The sequence below is a fragment of the Bubalus kerabau genome, chromosome 11 (assembly GCF_029407905.1).
Source record: "Bubalus kerabau isolate K-KA32 ecotype Philippines breed swamp buffalo chromosome 11, PCC_UOA_SB_1v2, whole genome shotgun sequence".
In the NCBI taxonomy this organism is placed as follows: Eukaryota; Metazoa; Chordata; class Mammalia; order Artiodactyla; family Bovidae; genus Bubalus; species Bubalus kerabau.
Window position 1 is genome coordinate 11,469,243 of NC_073634.1, and position 20,317 is coordinate 11,489,559.

The following is a 20,317-nucleotide window of genomic DNA, read 5'->3' on the forward strand; positions in this document are numbered from 1 at the left end:
AGTTTCAGCCCAGAGAGGATGTTTATGGTTCAGATAAAAAAACACCGAAGAAATATAAATGTGGAGACGACCTTAACTACAGTGTTATGAATGCAAAGTTGTAATTTTATATGTTAATCTATCAATACACAGCATGTGCAAACATATGTTTATAGACAAGGAAACAGGAATATACAAATGAGGAGATAAAATTCTTATATCTCATTTGGTGCTCTGTAATTTCTCTCAATTTATGAATGTTTTGTTTTTGTGTTATGATTTCATTTGAAGTTGACATGATGTAACTTGGGCTTATTTGCAAAGACCTCATCGCGAACAGTCTCAAAGCTGGGACTGCCAGCCTGCTCGGAAGATGGGGCAGAAACTTTCCCTACTGGGATCTTTACAGGTAGGACAAGAAAATCAGAACATCGTGCAAGGGGAAATTTTTGAGGGCTCTTTGATAGGCAGGACAGGTATGCATTCAATTTTATGAGCACATCTGTTACATCAACCTCTCTAAATTTGGCCCCTAGGCTTTAGCAGAAAATCTGTGGCAAAAGAAAGATAAGGTGGTGGTTTAACAGTCTGCCTCTGAGCCACCTCAAGTCCAGCTCATTTGCTAATCATGATGAAACCGAAACAAAATTCAGGAACAAACAAGACAGTTTCTTTTGTGAAGAAGCCCCCTATGCAAAAGACTCCCCTCTGTTGATGGCTGGGTCCCCAGTGCATGGTGCTCAGACAAAGATTAAAGAAGATCTGAGACTCCGCTTGCTTCTTTTCTTTTTACTCAAGTTACATGCTTTTGCAAAACAGTTAGGTGAAGTCTGCTATGGAATTAGCAGATGGCTTTAATTTTCATTAGGGATGTAAGGCGTAACCCAATTTTCTTTACTAATGTGATGGATGAGTTTTAGGAAGGTTTAAAATTCTGAATTGAATTTTGATAGTTGTATAAATATGCAGGATTACATTATTGAAAGCTGGCATTGGAGTTAGAAGCTATGGAAGAAAGCTTTAGATAGGATACAGCAGCAGAGATTCTTTTTTTTTTAAAGAAACAATATCTCCAGGACAAAGATCCTTGGGGCTAAAATTCTTAAGATACATTTTATTTCATACAAACATTTAAGATCTTTAAGTTTATTTTTTATTATTTTTCCAAAATACTCTACCATTTTTCTTCTGATTATAAACAAAATAGATATGCATCATAAACAATACATAAAGTAAAAATAGAATTCCATTGTCCAAACATCATCCCCACACTACCATGTTTCTCGGGACACACTCACAAAACACACATTCTTATGAAAATGGTCATAGTAATATCCATATTTTGTAAACGTACTTTTTTTCACTTAACTGTGTGAAAAAATATATGTGTTGGAATGTGTATTTAGAAACACACAAATACTTCCTTGTTAACAAATATAGATTTATAGTCTCAGTTTTATTTTCTGAATAAAATTTTATTTTAGAGAGACATGGGTTTTTAATTAGTCTTCTACACTGGATATATAGGTTCCCAATGTTTTGCTATTATAAAACCAGAATGTATTATTATTTTCATTCAAATACTATTTATTGTTAATTTCTGATTTTTACATATTCTCCTCTTTTTTCTTTATTTGAAACAAATAATTTGCCTTCTTATTAACTTGTTAAAATTCTTTAAATATAAAAATAAGAATACTTTGTCATAGATATGTCAGTTTTCTTAAATTTTAATTATTTATATTACATTTAGCCACATAGAATATTTTAGTGTGCTTAACTATATCTGTTGTACTATAATTTCTGGTAAAAATAAAGCAGTTTTATTTACACTTTTAAAACTGAAGTATTTTGACACTTTTCAGAATCAAAGTTCACTTTTCTTTGTTTATATTTTGCTATTTATGTTGTGCATGGTTTCACCAGTTGGTTCATTAACTCTGATAGCAGTTTTGAATTTTATTATTTCAATAATGTTCTTTGTCTCTTAGAGGAATAGTGACTCAAACCTAAAGTTTAGCATGAAAGTGAAAGTGTTAGTCGCTTGTCCATGTCCAACTGTGCCACATCATGGACTGCAGCCCACCCAGCTCCTCTGTCCATGGAATTTCCCAGGCAAGAATACTGCAATGGGTTGCCATTCCAGTCTCCAGGGGATCTTCCTGATCCAGGGATTGAACCTGGGTCTCCCGCACTGCAGGCAGACTCTTTACCATCTGAGCCACCAGGGAAACTGGTGAAAACACACCACACAGGTATGAGCTATATAAAGGTAAAGGAATATGGACAGATACTCTCATTAATGAAGCTAAAATTCTTGGTGTTGGGACAAACACTCAAATTTCCAAAGATAATTGTAACTCTTAAGAAGAAGAGGCAGAAACTGCCTGAGCTCATGCTAGGGGGACTAACCCTAGTCTGTGGCAATCAGAGAGGTCTTCCTTGAAGAAGTGTCATTCTAGATGAGATCTGAGAGCTAGTTGAGAATAAGCGCAATGAAGAGGAAAGCAGATCACATTCTAGGCAGAAGAGGCATGTGCAAAGACATGGAAGAGACCAACACAGGGAAGAGACCAACACAAAAGATGGGCTTAACAACAAAATGATGAGAAGGCAATACTAAACATCAAAGTTGGCTGTGTTGAAGTTGTTGTTGTTCAGTTGCTCTGTCATGTCCAACTCTTTGCAACCCCATGGACTGCAGCACGTCAAACTTCCCTGTCCTGAAATATTGATCAATGGAACAAAATAGAAAGCCCAGAGATAAATCCATGCACCTATGGACACCTTATCTTTGACAAAGGAGGCAAGAATATACAATGGATTAAAGACAATCTCTTTAACAAGTGGTGCTGGGAAAACTGGTCAACCACTTGTAAAAGAATGAAACTAACACCATACACAAAAATAAACTCAAAATGGATTAAAGATCTCAACGTAAGACCAGAAACTATAAAACTCCTAGAGGAGAACATAGGCAAAACATTCTCCGACATACATCACAGCAGGATCCTCTATGACCCACCTCCCAGAATATTGGAAATAAAAGCAAAAATAAACAAATGGGACCTAATTAAACTTAAAAGCTTCTGCACATCAAAGGAAACTATTAGCAAGGTGAAAAGGCAGCCTTCAGAATGGGAGAAAATAATAGCAAATGAAGCAACTGACAAACAACTAATCTCAAAAATATACAAGCAACTCCTACAGCTCAACTCCAGAAAAATAAATGACCTAATCCAAAAATGGGCCAAAGAACTAAATAGACATTTCTCCAAAGAAGACATACAGTTGGCTAACAAACACATGAAAAGGTGCTCAACATCACTCATTATCAGAGAAATGCAAATCAAAACCACTATGAGGTACCATTTCACGCCAGTCAGAATGGCTGCGATCCAAAAGTCTACAAGCAATAAATGCTGGAGAGGGTGTGGAGAAAAGGGAACCCTCTTACACTGTTGGTGGGAATGCAAACTAGTACAGCCACTATGGAGAACAGTGTGAAGATTCCTTAAAAAACTGGAAATAGACTTGCCTTATGACCCAGCAATCCCACTGCTGGGCATACACACTGAGGAAACCAGAAGGGAAAGAGACATGTGTACCCCAATGTTCATCGCAGCACTGTTTATAATAGCCAGGACATGGAAGCAACCTAGATGCCCATCAGCAGATGAATGGATAAGAAAGCTGTGGTACATATATACAATGGAGTATTACTCAGCCATTAAAAAGAATACATTTGAATCAGTTCTAATGAGGTGGATGAAACTGGAGCCTATTATACAGAGTGAAGTAAGCCAGAAAGAAAAACACCAATACAGTATACTAACACGTATATATGGAATTTAGAAAGATGGTAACAATAACCCTGTGTATGAGACAGCAAAAGAGACACTGATGTATAGATCAGTCTTATGGACTCTGTGGGAGAGGGAGAGGGAGAGGGTGGGGAGATTTGGGAGAATGGCATTGAAACATATATAATATCATGTATGAAACGAGTCACCAGTCCAGGTTCGATGCACGATACTGGATGCTTGGGGCTGGTGCACTGGGACGACCCAGAGGGAGGGTACAGGGAGGGAGGAGGGAGGAGGGTTCAGGATGGGGAGCATGGGTATACCTGTGACAGATTCATTTCGATGTTTGGCAAAACTAATACAATATTGTAAAGTTTAAAAATAAAAATAAAATTAAAAAACAAAAAACAAAAGTACCAAAAAAAAAAAAAACTTCCCTGTCCTTCACAATCTCCAGGAGCTTGCTCAAACTCATGTCCATTGAGTTGGTGATGCCATCCAACTATCTCATCTTCTGTTGTCCGCCTCTTCAATTTCCCTCAATCTTTCCCAGCATCAGGGCCTTTTCTAATGAGTTGGCTCTTCGCATCAGGTGCCAAAATATTGGAGTTTCAGCTTCAGCAGCAGTCCTTTCAGTGAATATTCAGGACTGATTTCCTTTATACTCTCAAGAGTCTTCTCCAACATCACAGTTCAAAAGCATCAATTCTTTGGTGCTCGGTCTTCCTTATGGTCCAACTCTCACATCCATATATGACTACTGGAAAAACCATAGCTTTGACTGGATGGACCTTTGCTGGCAAAATGACATCTCTGCTTTTTAATATGCTTTCTAGGTTGGGTCAAATCTTTTCTTCCAAGGAGCAAACGTTTATTAATTTCATGGCTGCAGTCACCATCTGCAGTGATTTTGGAGCCCAAAAAAATAAAGTCTGTCATTGTTTCCATTGTTTCCCCATCTATTTGCCATGAATCATGGGACCAGATGTCATGATCTTAGTTTTCTGAATGTTGAGTTTAAGCCAACTTTTTCACTCTCCTCTTTCACTTTCATCTAGAGGCTTTTTAGTTCTTCTCACTTTCTGCCATAAGGGTGGTATCATCTGCATATCTGTGGTTATTGATATTTCTCCTGGCAATCTTGATTTCAGCTTGTGCTTCATCCAACCCGGCATTTCGCTTGATGTACTCTGCATAGAAGTTAAATAAGCAGGGTGACAATACACAGCCTTGATGTACTCCTTTCCCAATTTGGAACCGGTCTGTTGTTCCATGTCCAATTCTAATGACTGCTTCTTGACCTCCATACATTTCTCAGGTTTCTCAGAAAGCAGGTAAGGTGATCTGATATTTTCATCTACTAGACTACTATGCAAGTGGAGACCTTCAGTAAAGCTTAGATAGGTGGATGGATCTATGTATCTGAATCTCTGCACAACGGTCTGCAACAGTTACCCTCAGAAAACTATATTATTGACTGCCATTCTGGGGGTTATAGTTGGATATTTTTGGTGTTCAATGCTGAGGGATTGGAGGCTATTCCTGGCATCTAGAGTACAGAGGTTAGGGATGCTGTTAAACATCTTAAAACACCTTGGAGAGTTCCTCCCAACAAGGCTGATCCTATCCAAAATATTGAAAGTTCCACAGCTGAAAAACCTTGGTCAAGACAATGCATATCAATATTTAAGTTTTGATTGATTTTTGAAGCTATATAGGCAAATAAGATCACCTAAGATTTTGGAGTAAGAAGAAAAGGGGACCAAAGACAGAATCTTTGGCAATTAGAATTGTTTAAGTCACAGGGAGGGGTGGGGATGTCTTTAAAAGAAGCTGATGAAAGAACAGGCTAGAGATGTAGATACAAGAGTTTTACCACTATTACATGGAAACCAACTGTATCGTTTTTTTATTGCTATGTAACAAATTACCCCCAACCTGAATTCAACATCTTAAAATAATAAATATGCATTATCTCACACAGTTTCTGAAAGCCAAGACTCTGAGAGCTTCTCATCCATATGGTTCAGACTCAAGGTCTTTCACTAAGTTTCAGACACATTCTCACCTTGGGGTACACTCATCCAAAGATTCGACTAGGATGAGGGTTTGCACTTCCAAGCTCAAGACTGGGGTTGTTGGCAGACTCAGTTCCTCTCTGGCTGTTGACCATAAGGTTTAGGGCTTCACCACATGGGCCTCACAAGAGGGCTGCTTAAAAGCCAGGACAGCTTGCTTCCCCCTCAGTGAGAGATCGCAGAGAGAGAGCAAGAGAATTCAAGGCAGAGGTCACCATCTTTTTATAAGCTAATCTCATTAGTGTCATATATCACATTTGTCATTCATTACTGAGAGTGGCTGAATCCAGGCCACACTCAAGGGGAACAGAATTCAGCTCCATCTCTTGGAGACTCTTATTTGGAATTCTTGCTTGAAAGTTGGGGAATAGTGAAGAACAGGAAAGCCTGGCCGCAGTCCATGTGGTATCAAAGAGTTGGACATGACTTAGAACTGAACACGGAGAAGCCAAAGGCACCCCACTCCAGTACTCTTGCCTGGAAAATCCCATGGACGGAGGAGCCTGGTAGGCTGCAGTCCATGGGGTTGCTGAGGGTCAGACTCAACTGAGCGACTTCACTTTCACTTTTCACTTTCATGCATTGGAGAAGCAAATGGCAACCCACTCCAGTGTTCTTGCCTGGAGAATCCCAGGGACGGGGGAGCCTGGTGGGCTACCGTCTTATAGGGTCACACAGAGTCGGACACGACTGAAGTGACTTAACATAGAGTAGCATAGAACTGAACAACAGCAGCAAACATCAGCAACAGATACAAAATGGACAGCTGGTCAAACAATGAGCTTACTCAGGTGGAGTTTAATAGTTGTCTCCTGGTCATATCTGGTCCAGAGAGCAAAGTCCCTTGGTCCACACCTCCTTCAGGGCTCATCTTGGGGAAAACACAGTTCTCAGAGAGAAGTGTACCCTGGGTAGCCGGAGGTATTTGTCAAAGGAAAAAAAAAAAGCTAGCTCTAGCAGAGAGGAGTTAACTTATTTTACCAATTTCACCCTCTGTGGATAGCTGAAACCAGATTTTCATTAAGAAGTTGGCTTATATTCTATGTGAATTTTCTGTGGAAAAAAAAAAAGATAAGGGCTGACTTCTGCTGCAAGAACTAGTTTTACCGAGATCAGATAAAGCTCAATGTTTTAGTGAAGACTTAAATATTTCCAAAATATTGACTGGTTTTATCTTCTAGAGGAAAATGTATTGCCAAAAGTACAGATTTTACTTTCCTCAAATGTCCCTCATTAGTACATGATGTTATACCCCCTCTTGTACTCATATTGACCATAGGCTAAGAATTGTTAAGGCATTTTCCCTTTGTGGGCTTAAGTACTAAAAACCAACTTGAATTGAAGCAAAAGATAAAATGAATTTGACCTATGACTTATTTACAGGCTGTGACCGTTTATCCAGCTTCATTATCATCACTTGATTATGTGCTGACTGCCCATCATGTGTATTTCTTGGTGTCATTTTTCTTGCATCTTCATGGAATGTGGACCCTGAACTGCATTCCCCGGGAGAACTTACAGCAGTGGCATCTGATTTTGCGTGTGCATTTTACGTTATGTTTTTCTTGGAGGGGCCTGATAAAAACAGTGTTTAAAGAAGAAATGGCTTTATTACTGTGTCACCCATTGTAATGGAAACGTATACAGTGAGTCACATCTGTGCACAGAAATGCACTGACGACATGAATGTCCTGAGGAACTCGGGCACAGACTCAGTCCAAACGTTGGCATAGGCCCACAGCATCTCAGACGCTGGCAGCAGAAGCTCATTGGAATCATAAATGCTGACCATGGCAACTTATTTGTGGAAGCCGACAGCCAACATTGGCTTCTTTATTCTCAGCAGGATACAGAATCAGCCTGGCTCACTGATCAGGATCCTCGTGGTTCTCCAGGTGATCAGCCATATCAGAGACCATCACTAAGTCCATTTACATGGATCAGACTACAGCTGCACCATATTTTCACTACCAGGATTTTTAAAAATATTGCTCATTCAAATTACCATTATAAGTGGTAAAACATGAAAGAGGACAATGCTACTTTAAAAATTATATGTTAACAAGCTAAGGTCAAATTATACATTTTCCAGCAATCAGATCAATATTGTCAATATTATACTGAAAAGGAACAGTCTACAGCGAAACACTCAACACAGTCATCACTGTTGAAGAAATACAAAACTCTTTTGAACTCCTGACATGCTGGAATGTAAAGTAATTTCTTTGAAAGGAGCTATTTTCATCTCATCATTAAGTTATTGTCTTATAATTCAAGGGTCTGAAAAAGAAACTCAGGTTATAGACCAAAAATATTTTTAAATACTGACAATGAAATTTATTCATTTTGCTAACCTCAATAATTGAATAAGTGAAAGTCTCACTTATTTTTTAGAAGTTGCAAAATGAAAGACCATCTCATCTCTCCAGCTGGGGAAGAGTAACTAGATGAAAAAACACTGAATGGTGGATAACCAGAAAGTTATTGAATTTTGCAACTGACTACCTTTACTCAATCCGACCACAGTATATGCTTGCATTTGATTGTACATATCATATTTGGATGCATTTAGTTGGGTTGAGGTGAAACAGAATTATCTAATGACAAGGTAAGTGTGCTTGTCATGGCGACCCACTCTTGCCTGGAAAATTCCATGGACAGAGGAGCCTGGTAGGCTATAAGGCCATGGGGTCATCAAGAGTTGGATGTGACCGAGTGACTAACATACATAAGTTAAGATAAGTGTGTGTGCGTGCTCAGCTGCTTCAGTCATGTCCTACTCTTTGTGACCCTATGAATTGTAGCCTGCCAGGCTCCTCTGTCCATGGGATTCTCTAGGCAAGAATACTGCAGTGGGTTGCCACGCCCTTCTCTAGGGAATCTTCCCAACTCAGGGATCAAACCTGCATCTCCTGCACTGCAAGTGGATTCTTTACCCACTGAGCCCAACAATGTAAGCATTTGGGGCCTATTTGATTAAAAAAATGCCAATATCAACAAAGGTAGATTTTCACCAAGTCAAACTTCATCAACAGTTCCATTCCTATATCCATCTTACATTTTATTCTTCATGAAACTCATATCTAAATGGAATAGCCACAATGACATAATTTGGGGGCAATGATTTTAAATGAAACCTGTGACTTCAAGAACCTCAGAGTTTTACAAATTCCAGCTAAAGCCATTGATATGTTGGGAAAATGTTCTTGCCCTAGCTCTAAGTCTAGAGAAGCCAGGAAGAGCAAGAGGAAGATAAGTCTTCAAGGTCACCCAAGGTTAGTGAACAAGACTTGAAATCTAATACTCCTGGCACCTACTCTGCAATTTTAACCAGTATCTCATTCTGCTTATCTCATTCTGATCTGCCTAATGAGCAGCTGTCGAGCATTAAGCAAAATCATCCCATCCCTTCCTGCTAAAAATACACTGTATATGCCAACGTTCACAAAGGAAGCAAAGGAGATGATGTATAGTTTTCTGTGTCCAGGTGCTTTATTCAGTCCCTGGTCTTTATTTAGTTCTTGACACATTTTGATACTCATGGTTGCTGACACTTCATGACAGCCCCGAATCACCATAGCTGGGAGCAGTTGTATGAGATCTTTACACATACACAATTTGAGGGGAAAAAGATGCTACGCCAGGGACAAGAGTATTTATGGAGCTAGATCCAGAGTGGGATGGTGCCTTAAGAGACAGGAACATACTTTGACCCACCCTGTGCATTTTCAGTTACTTCTTTCCTGAGAAATTCCAAAAAGAAGCATCTTAGATGAGTATATTATTTACTTTCAAAATAAGATTTTTCTCCTTTTTAAATTTACTCTAATCTTTTTCTTTTCTACTTAATGGCAGAGTTAACATCCAATCACCTAGTCAATAAAATATACTCATTAAAAATAAGTACTAGTTGCACCTAGGCATTTCAATAGTATCAGATTAATTGTCTTAATTATCATCATAATCATTCCCCATATTTTAAAAGTACATCTTTCATTTGCTTTCAAACTACTCTACAAATATATTTGCATATACGCAGTACACTAAAAAGTAATCTAGAGAACAGTTGTAGGCTGCATGTGCATCAAAATATATTTTTAATTAATTTTTATGCTATTGTCAAGGTTCCTTCCATTTACAGTTAATTACAAAATAACAAGACAAGGATGCCCACCCTCATCACTTTTATCTAACATAGTTATGGAAGTCCTGAATACAGAATCAGAGAAGAAAGAGAAATAATATGAATCCAAATTGGAATGGGAGAAGTAAAAATGTCATTGTTTGCAGATAACATGATACAATACACAGATAATCCCTAAAGACACCACTAGAAAACTACTAGAGTTGATCAGTGAATTTTATAAGTTTCAGGTTATAAAATTAATATACAGGGATCTGTTGCATTTGTATACACTAACAGCAAAGTATCAGAAAGAGTAATTAAGGAAACAATCTCATTTACCACTGCATCAAAAAAGAAAACAAAACTAAAAAAAAAAAAAAAACCTAGGAAGAATCCTACCTAAGGAAGCACAAGACCTGTATTTAAAAAACTATAAGACTGATGACAGAAACTGAAAATGACACAAACATTGGATTGGAAGAATCACTATTGCTAAATGACCATACTACCCAAGACAATCTATAGATTCAATGCAATCTGTATGAAAATACCAATGGCATTTTTTCACAGAACTAGAACAAATAGTTTTAAAATTTGCATGGAAATACCAAAGATCTTGAGTAGCCAAAACAGTCTCAAGAAAGAACAGAGACTTTAAGGCTATACTACAAAGATATAATCATCAAAACTGCATGGTACTGGCATAAAACCAGATATATAGATCAATGGAACAAGATAGAAAGCTCAGAAATAAACTCACTCACTCATGATCAATTAATCTATGACAAAGGAGGTAAGAACATGCAATGGAGAGCATACAGTCTCTTCAGTAAGTAGTACTGACAAAATAGGACAGGTAGATGTAAACCAAGGAAATTAGAATACTCTGTAACATCATATACAAAACTAAACTAAAAGTGATTAAAGACCTAAAAGTAATGTCAGGTATTATTTATAAATTTTGATACACATTATACATACAATGAAAGAGCTTCAACTAAGTTCATTATATAGTGCAATCACAAAGTACATTACACTTTAAATGTAAATTTATGATTTTTTCATGTTGTTGCTATTCAGTCACTAAGTCATGTCCTACTCTTTGCAACCCCATGGACTGCAGCACACCAGGCCTCCCTGTCCCTCACTATATCCTGGAGTTTGCCCAAGTTCATGACCATTGAGTCAGTGACGCTATCCAACCATCTCACCTCCTGCTGCCCTCTTCTCCTTTTGCCTTCAATCTTTCCCAGCATCAGGGTCTTTTCCAATGAGTTTTTCATGCTGTGTGTCTTATAAACAATGACATTTTACATTCAGGGTTTAGGCTATATGAGTCGGACACGACTGAAGCGACTTAGCAGCAGCAGCAGCAATTACAAAGATAAATACACAATGTAGAAATTAATCTCAATTGGGATACATGGTGTGATTCATCATAACTGAAACCAGGAGATGAGCTGAAGAAGCTCCAAGGTAGAATGATGAACAGGCAAATTCTGCAAACTTGGTATTATTAGAACAGCTATCAGGATTGGATTGGGGTGTGTGTGTGTGTGTGTGTGTGTGTACTCGAAGCATTCTAAGAATGTGACAGGTAGATCTTTGACTAGGAAAGCAGACATATAAAGGAAGAAGCAGCTCCACTTTTCTGAGTGTAAAGAAGTAGATCTGTTTAACAGAAGCTGGTGGTATTAAAAAAAAAAACTGAATTATATCAGAGTCATTACTATATTTTTTAGAAAGGTCAGAGGCAAAGTGCAGAATTAATTTGTGAATGACCTCACTATTAAAGTCATGGAAATGACTTCCACAGTTATCTCTTTGATGAATCTATTTCAAAAATAAAGTGGGATCAAGAAGGTATTTATATCTAACAGTATGTTGATTTATGTGAGGACCCTAAGATTGCTTAGAAGCAAGAGTCACCAAGGAATACTGATTATTGCCAAATTTATGTAAACAGTGATGCTAATTGTCAGATGAATTACAACTCAAAGGCGCCTGTTTAATATATAAAAAACGAATCCTGCGGTGTCTAGGTGTGGGCATGTATGTGTGTATGTGATGTTGGAGAGTGGAAAGAAAGGGATAAATTCAAATTTAAAAAATGAATTATGCTGTAAACAAAAATAAACTTACTCTAAGATGTTTAAGGAAAATTACAGGCTATACAGTATCTAAACTGACTTTTATAAAGAAACATAAGTAGGAAAAATCATACTGTCTCATATTGTTTCAAATAATACATGCCTGGCTAGCTCAGTCTGTAGAGAATGAGACTTAATCCCAAAGTCATGGGCCCAAGCTCCACATTGGGCAGTTGCTTTCCTTTATTTAGGGCTTTCCAGGTGGTATAGTGATCAAGTATCCTCTTGCCAATGCAAGAGACGCAGGAGATTCTGATTCCATCATTGGATTGAGAAGATCCTCTGGAGGAGGAAATGGCAACCCACTCCAGTATTCTTGCTTGGGAAACCCCATGGACAGAGGAGCCTGGCGGGCTACAGTCCACGGGGTTGCAAGGAGCCAGATATGACTGAGCACATATGCACAGGCACATAATCAGTATTATGTGATATCAGCAGACAGACATATAAACCAATTGAACAAAACAAAGAACTCAGAAACAGACATAAATAAATATGTCCCAGCAATTTTTGACAAATTTGCAAAAGCACTTTATTAGAAGGACAAACTTCAAAAATTATTTTTGATTAACTGGATATTCATAAGAAATAAATGAACACCTACCTAAAGAACACCTATCTAACATTTTACACAAAAATTAACTCAGAATCAATAACTTAATTATAAAATGTAAAACTATAAAAACATTTGAAAAATAGAAATTCTTCTGATCTATCTAGGTTTGGGCAAAGAGTTCTAGATATGACAGTAAAAACATAATCAATAAAAGGAAAAATTGATCATTTGGACTTCATCAAAGTTATTTTTTTTATATTCTGCAAAAGTAAACCTCTCCAGGTATGAGAATAAGAAGAAAAGTATATTAGGTAGAATAATGATGTTACAAATATGTTTTATTTTCTCACCCCAAATTCATTGTTGATGTGCATGCTGCTTGGCAAGGGGAAATTAAAATTTCGATAGAATTAAGGTTGCTAATCAGCTGATTTTAAGATAAGGATATTATCTTTTAAAAATGGAAGAAGGAAGCAGAAAAGATTCAGAAGGCTTTGTGTGAAAGCCTTAAGTTAGCATCACTGACTTTGCAGATACAAGATGTCTATGAGCCAGTGAATGTGGGCAGCCTCTAGAATCTGTAAAATGTAAACAAATTCTCCCAACAGCCTTCAGAAATGAGAACAACCTACTGATACCTGAGTTTAAGCCCAGTGAGACACATTTCAGACATGAGAACTTCAGTGTAATGCAAAATATCTGTGTAAAGTCACTAAGTCTGTGGTTCTAGTTACAGCAGCAATAAGAAATTAATACAGTGAACTGCAGACTGAGAGGAAAAAATTATGAATCTGTATCCAACAAGGCACCAGGATCTGGAATATATAAAGTCAAATCTTTGAATGACATAGAGTAGAGATAGAAAACACTAGAATGCTCAAGCACCCTTAGCACTCTGAGTAAAGGAGACCAAAGCCTTGGCCAGCATTTTGAAAATTTGGAATATGAATGCAGGATTCAGTTTTCTCTAACCCAGGGAGAAGCTGGGATTTTTAAATTTTTTGCCTGCTTACCCTGTGCTGAGATGAGGGCTATGGTCAATTTGTTGTTATCGTTCAGTCGGTAAGTCATGCACAACTCTTTGCAACCTTGTGGAGTGTAGCACACCAGGCTGCTCTGTCCTTCACTATCTCCAAGAGTTTGCTCAAATTCATGTTTATTGAGTCAGTGATGCTATCTAACCATAACAGCCTCTGCTACCCTCTTCTCCCCCTGTCCTCAATCTTTCCCAGCATGTGGGTCTTTTCCAATGAGTTGGCTCTTTGGATCAGGTGGCCAAAGTATTGAATCTGCAGCTTCAGCATCAATTCTTCTAATGAATATTCAGGATTGATTTCCTTTAGGATTGACTGGTTTGATCTCCTTGCTGTCCAAGGGACTCTCAAAAAGTATTCTCCAGCAATACAATTTGAAAGCATCGGTTCTTTGGCACTCAATCTTCCTTATGGTCCAACTCTCACTTCTCATATCTGTACATGACTACTGGAAAAAAACGATTCTTTTACTATATGGACCTTTGCCAGCAAAGTGATCTCTCTGCTTTTTAATATGCTAAGTTTGTCGTAGCTTTCCTTCCAAGGAGCAAGCATCTTTTAATTTCAAGGCTGCAGTCACAGTCCTCAGGAATTTTGTAGCCCGAGAAAAGAAAATTTGTCAATGCTTCCAATGCTTCCACTATTTCCCTTCTATTTGTTGAATACGTGCATGAAAATCCATACTACCATCTTTATTTGCTTTAAACCTAGGGTCCTCTTGTGTCAGTATTCAGATTCAGGCAGCATAGCAACCATTCTTATGGGCAATCCCTGGAAAAGACAGAACATTGGAAACACCGTATATTTCCTTCCTTCCTTCCCCAGGAAAAGCTGTGAGCTTGGTGTTTCCACCCAATGGTGTGGCACTTTGCCAAGGGGAATGATTGTGTGGTAAGAAGGAGGTTCAGATTTTTCAACCAGCTTCTGGGTGGCTGGTTTTGCATTCTCCTGGAGTTCAGGGGACTCGCAACTGGTGTCTGGATTTCTCACATGGGGAATAGGTCCATGTATTGTTGAATTAGTGTGTCTGTGGGTGCAAGGAGAATGGATGACATCCCATTCCATCTTCCTAATGTCACTTCTTATATGATTTTGATTATTTTAAATCTCTTAATTTTTTTTTATTGTCTCATGATATGACCTATCTTGGTGAATGTTTTATGTTCATTTCAAATGGGCCCTTCCCTGGCTCAGATGGTAAAGAGTCAGTCTGCAATGAGGGAAACCCAGGTTTGTTCCCTGGGTTGGGAAGATCCCCTGGAGAAGGAAATGGCTACCTATTCCAGTACTCTTGCCTGGAGAATTCCATGGACAGAGGCGTCTGGTGGCTACAGTCCATGGGGTGTCATAGAGTCAGACACTACTGAGCAATGAACACTTTGAATAAAATGTGTATTATTATGTTGTTTGCAGTGTTACATAGTTCTGTTTGTGTTCTGGCCACCCAGTGATCATTCTGAAACCGGGTAGAGGTATGTTTTTAATTCTATTGTGTAAGATTGGTTTCGTTTCTGAACAACTTGGAGGTGACGGTGTCAAAGCACCTGCATGTAGTTGTTTATGCACAGTTGGGTTCATTCTTGAGCTATATCGTAGTCACTATTGTAATGCCGGAGCATGAAGGTCACAGGGGCAGGCAAAATGCTACTTACCATGGTCCTAAAACAGTTGTTTTCATGCACTCTCTTTATGTTTATCTGTATTTAATAGAAGAAGCAGAGTGGAATGTGATTATTAAATTTTCCTTATAAAATAAATCCTCCAACTCATGCATTTCTAATTTAAGTAACTCCAGAAGCTTGGTATCATTTTTAAAAATAGTTTTCTTTCTCCTACTTAAGATGCTCAATTTTTTTCTCTAACTTAGTGAACATATGGAATACAGCTATAATACCATTTCCTCTCCTTGTCTATTAATTCTATCACTTGTATCATTTCTAGGTTTATTTCTCCTCATTGATTTTTTTACTCATTATGAGTTGTATTCTCTCAATTCTTTGTATGCCTGGTAATTTTACATAGAAACCCCTATCATTGGGAAATTTACTTTAGTGGATGCTAGAAATGTTAGTATCTATAGTAGTGTCTATTTGTTAATCTGGGTTGCATTAGTTATTTGAAAAGACCTTAATCTTTGGACGCTTGCCTTTAAGCTTGGATAGGCAGAAAAAGAGAGAAAACTTTTGCTGCCGTTGTTCAGTTGCTAAGTCATGTCCAGTTTTTTGCAACCCTATGGGCTATAGCCCTCCAGGCTCTTCTGTCCCTGGGATTCTCCAGGCAAGAACACTGGAGTGGGTTGCCATTTCCTTCTCCAATGCATGAAAGTGAAAAGTGAAAGTGAAGTCGTTCAGTCGAGTCTGACCCTCAGCAACCCCATGGACTGCAGCCTACCAGGCTCCTCCGTCCATGGGATTTTCCAGGCAAGAGTACTGGAGTGAGGTGCCATTGCCTTCTCCGTTGCTAAATCATGTCCAATTTTTTGCAACCCTATGGGCTGTAGCCCTCCAGGCTCTTCTGTCCATGGGATTCCCCAGGAAAGAATACTGGGATGGGTTTCCATTTCCTTCTCCAGGCAATCTCTACAACCCAGGGATCAAACCTGCATCTCTGGCATCTTCTGCATTGGCAGGTGGGTCCCTTATCTTTGAGCCACCAAGGAAACCCCAGCATGTGCTCTATCCTTCCCTTTCACCTTGTGCAGGTTTAACCATCTTTGAATATTTGCCTCATTTCTCTCCTGAAGTCAAGAATACAACCAAAAGTTCTGTCTGATGATGCCACATAATTATGTATGCAATAACTTTTAGAGATACGAATGACTATTCAATATAACAGACCTATATGTAAAACAGACTTACTGAATTTTATGCGCATTGATCCACATAGTTCCATTTTGAAAGGATTTTATTTTTCTCCCTATGTATTAACTTCTTAAATTTGCTAAAGCAAGGTCTCCTCTATGAGAGAGAGTAAATTATGATGAAATCTAATATTAATATATTGGAATATACTATGAAAATACTTTATGGGTTTCTTGGAACACCTATTAAATTCAATAAAAATGAGTGAACATAAAACCAAATGAAGGTGTGCCTGTTTTTTTACGGCCCTTTAACCTGGTGGACCCACCCTTGATCTATGAAGCTAGTATGACATAAAAATGGGCTGTCAGATTTCCCGCATGGTTCTGGTCAACCTCTCCTACACTCTACTTTTAGAAAAAATTAGTACATTTCATTCCTTACACATCACTTGTGCAAACAGCCCTGATATTTAGAGGAGTCCATACATTGAAAGGGTAAAAGTAATTCCAACTGTATGTTCTTGGTCAGTTGTCAGTCTGTCAAGGAATGTGTTTGAGTTAAGTTATAGTGGTAGTGTTTATAGTAAAAGAAAAAAAAATTAAAACTAGTTTAAAGGTATCCTTAAACACATATTTGTGGAAATAGAAAAGATTGCATAAAAATGCTAACAGTTCTAAAATTTGAATAAGTTGTCCTTGAAAGAATAAATTTACTTATGTCAATTTATTTTAACAAAATGAGCCATTGATTTTATTTTTATTTATTTATTTTTAATTGGAGGATAATTGCTTTACATTATGGTGCTGGTTTCTGCCATACATCAGCATGAGCCAGCCATAGGTGTGTGTGGATATATATATCCCCTCCCTCTTGAGGGTCCCCCTCCTACCTCCCAGCCCATACAACTCCTCTAGGTTGTCACAGAGCGCTGGCTTTGAGCTCCCTGCATCATAACAGCAAATCCCCACTGGCTATCTATTTTACATATGGTAGTGTGTATGTTTCAATGCTACTCTCTCAATTCACCCCACCTTCTCCTTCCCGCACTGGGTCCGCAAGTCTGTTCTCTACGTCTATGTCTCTACTGCTGCCCTGCAGATAGGTTCATCGGTGCCATCCGCCTGGATTTCATATATATATATATTTGCTTTTCTTTCTGACTTACTTCACTCTGTGTGATAGGTTGTAGGTTCACCTGCCTCATTAGAACTAACTCAAATGTGTTTCGTTTTTAATGGCTGAGTGATATTCTATTGTAAATCTATACCACAACTTTTTTATTCATTCATCTGTCAGTGAACACTTAGGTCTCTTCTATGTCCTGACTATTGTTAATAGTGCTGAGTGATCATTGGTGTACATGTGTCTTTCAATTATGCTTTCCTTAGGGTATACGTCCAGTAGTGGGATTGTTGGGTCATACGGTAACTTTCTTCTTAGTTTCTTAAGGAATCTCCATACTGAGCCATTGGTTTTAAATTGCATGTTTTGTTTTTGAGCCTTTCTATCCAGAGTAGATTTTTTCCCATAGTGACTGGAACAATAGTTTTTGAGTAGGAAGTCTCAGCCACATACTTTCAGATGCGGCCTCCATCAGCTCACACTAAACATGCTGGTGGGTGTTCCCATCTGAAATCATGTGGCTTTACTCAGACATTCTTTTGCTGCCCAGAACAAGTAGCATGAACGCAAACTAACATATCAAATCTAATTTAATATGTAGTTGTTAGGTTTTGACTTATAAGATGAGAAAAATTTATGGCCAAAGCATAGTAAATGTTTTGAAGCCTTACTTTCTGTCTCTTCTCTTGAAAAATAATAAACAGTGAGATAGAGTAACTGCAAAAAACCCTGGCCCATATTTTCTAATAATAAATACTATTAAATCCACTGAACACAAATAAATTCTGTATTAGACAAAAATGTGAAGTATTTAACTATAAGACAATTTATTTGCATTCAGTGCATTTAATAGTATTTATTATTAATAAATATGGACCAGGTGTACATATATATTTATATGTTTAACTATAACAAACAAGAATTTAATAATTTTTAAATAAGCTGGGAACATTTTCTCTATGACAGAGATGTGAGAGAGTTTGACCTATGAATAGTTAATATAGAATGTTCGTTACATAGAACATAGTTACAAGAATGTTCGTATATTTAATTACACTTTCATCATCACATATACACAATAAATTTTCAAAGACTATTAGCTTCATCAAAATGACTCATGATGGAGGACTCAAATTCTAAATTGAAAACACCATAAGTTCCTAGCCATATATATATTGCCTAGAAAAATCTATAAAGTCAATGTTCACTGTGCCTCTCTTCCTGCTCAGCTGATTTGCCCTTGAGAAATCTGAGGACCATGTTGGTGTCCTCTTTGTGTATGTGTGAGAGCACTTCATATACACCCACTTAAAACACTGGCAAAATTGTGAACATTAGCTTTTTCAGAAAGTCCCAAGTAATAGAAAGACAGCTTAACCTGTACAAAGGATCCTCAATATGAGCAAAGACTGACTTCTCCTCAGAGATCATGGAGAAAAGAAAGCAGCATATTGAAAGGAAAAGATTATTAGTCAAGAATGCCAACATTCAGAGATTTCCCTGGTGGTCCAGTGCATAAGACTTTGCCTTCCAATGCAGGGGGTGTGGTTGATCCCTGGTCAGGGAGCTAAGATACCACATGTCTTGCAGACAAAAAAAAAAAAACAACAAAAAACAAGAAAACATAAAACAGAAGCGATATTGTAACAAATTCAATAAAGGCTTTAAAAATGGTTTACATCAAAAAATCTTTAAAAAAATGCTTCATTCAGCCAAATTAAGAAGATATTCCCAGATAAACAAAAACAGACAGAATTTCTGGCTAGCAGACCAACAATAAAATCTAAAGGAAATCATTTTGGCCAAATAAAATAAGAACATGCAAAATAATAGGCTAAATGCACAGGAAGGAATAAAGATCATCAGTAAACAAAACTGGTTTGATAAATATAAGACAGAATATAAATGTATTTTTTGGTCAAATATTCTTCCTACGTATAATGTGAAAGACCACTGCATAAGGCAATCATTAAAATGTGCTATTCTTTAATAATATAGACAGATTTAATTTACCTGACAATTATAAACTGTGGAGGGGGAATAGTGCAAACTGGGGGCAAAGTTTCTATAAAATATTTAAATTAGTACAAACTGGGGCTTCCCTGGTGGCTCAATGGGTAAAGAACCCACCTGCCAATGCAAGAGATACAGGTTCAATCCCTGGGTCAGGAAGATCCCCTCAAGAATGAAGTGGCAGGCCACTCCAGTATTCTTGCCTGGGAAATCCCATGGACAGAGGAGTTGGTGAGCTACAGTCCATGGGGTTGCAAAGAGTCAGACACGACTGAACAGCTAAACAACAACAACCCTATTGCAGGGATAGGATATCCTCAACCCACACAGATGCCCAGAATCAAGCTGAGGTCTCCCTTTCTCTGAGAACATCTGAAGATGCCTAGGTGTACACTTCCCAGGGCTTTCTCCACGGGCCCTCCTGCTGTCGTCTCTGCTTGCTCTCAGTTGCCCTGCTGCCCTTTTAATTCGCGGCCTCTCCTGGGGATTTCCTATAATTCTGAGGAGCCACTATCATGACCCCCAGAGGGCTGGTGTGTAAACAGCTCCCACGAGAGTAAATAAACAAATAAATAAATGAGTATAGACAGTGCATGATGCCCCAGACTTACCTGCCTAGTAAGGAACCCATTTAGATGGATGGAGATTC